The sequence below is a fragment of the Bison bison genome, unplaced genomic scaffold (assembly GCF_000754665.1).
Source record: "Bison bison bison isolate TAMUID 2011002044 unplaced genomic scaffold, Bison_UMD1.0 scf7180017864490, whole genome shotgun sequence".
NCBI lineage: Eukaryota > Metazoa > Chordata > Mammalia > Artiodactyla > Bovidae > Bison > Bison bison.
Window position 1 is genome coordinate 8,586,709 of NW_011495049.1, and position 1,452 is coordinate 8,588,160.

Sequence of the window (1,452 nt, forward strand, 5' to 3'; positions counted from 1 at the left end):
GTCTGTTACTCAGTGTGAATACTGGTGATTCACAGTCAAAAGTGTGAGACTCAGTGAACAGTGTTCCCATCAAGGGCCATACACCTTGACTTCCTCTCAGCACTCAATTGGTGGATGCAGATGTCATCTGGGTTAAATGGAAAGACCATGAGCAATACAGTATTAACCCAATGATACCCAAAGCAGCGTGTCTTTTGGCATAGTTGAGTCAGGTGTGTAGCCAGCCTTAAACCAATATAAAGCCTACAGATTGATGCTTTTCTCGAGATAAGAATGCCCTTTTCGCATACACTGTACTATAACCTCTTTCTCCCATTTAGTTATCAGTGGAGAATCTCTATATGCAATAGTAGGATTGCTCTGGCAAGTGGTGAGACCCACTGTGGCTCAACCCGTGAGGCACCCTCAATGTCCTGATTGGAGAGGGAGAACCACTCAGCTTCTTGCATTCGGTTTTTGCTTTTGTTCCAGGCTGCTTTTCTTGGTTTGAAAAGCACTAGACTCCTCATTTGTTCCACTTTGTAGTGATGTGTGAAAAGTGCCATCATTCCTGGCAATCTCTTCCCGGGAGCTTTTCTTATCCTGGATCAGCAGTTGCATGTTAACTAATCTGAAAATTATTTCCATGTTAAGTTCTCTTTTATGTTAAAAATAATAAACAATGAAGCCTGCCTAGGAACTACTTATTTTTAAACAGGCTTGGTGGACACAGAATCTTGAAAAGATGTGAATAGTGCTTGGTCTATGCCTGACTTATTCTAAATCATGAATTGGGGAAAACACACTTAAAGAGCTCAGACCAGAGCTGTGAGTGAGATGTGTATTTCTCAGACAATATCACTGGGGTTTGAAAGGCACAGGATGCCCCTGTGGAAATAACTTGGAGAAATGTGCTAGAGATTTCTGTAGTGATGCTCTTTCCCACAGTGTTCCAAAGAGGCAAATGGAGGAAGAGGATGCCTGGGACATTAAACCATGAAACAGTCTTTAGCACTGTCCTCTAGGCCAGGTGCTTTTCAAAGATTGCTGTGCAGATTTCTACCAGTGAAGATTGTCTAGCAGTAGACTATTTGGCCACTTGAATAACTGCAAACACACTTCTTTATAAGCATGGTTTCCTATGAGCTGGCTCACTTAGAATCCTAGCATGTCAGAGTTCTACCATTGCTGATGGTGAGACAGGGACACGAAGGTTTTGTGACTCAAAAAGGGTCATTCAGCTGGGACTGACTAAAACCTAAGGCTATTCCTCAGATCAGATCAGATCAGTTGCTCAGTTGTGTCCGACTATTTGCGACCCCATGAATCACAGCACACCAGGCCTCCCTGTCCATCACCAACACCCGGAGTTCACTCAGACTCATGTCCATTGAGTCAGTGATGCCATCCAGCCATCTCATCCTCTGTCGTCCCCTTCTCCTCTTGCCCCCAATCCCTCCCAGCATCAGAGTC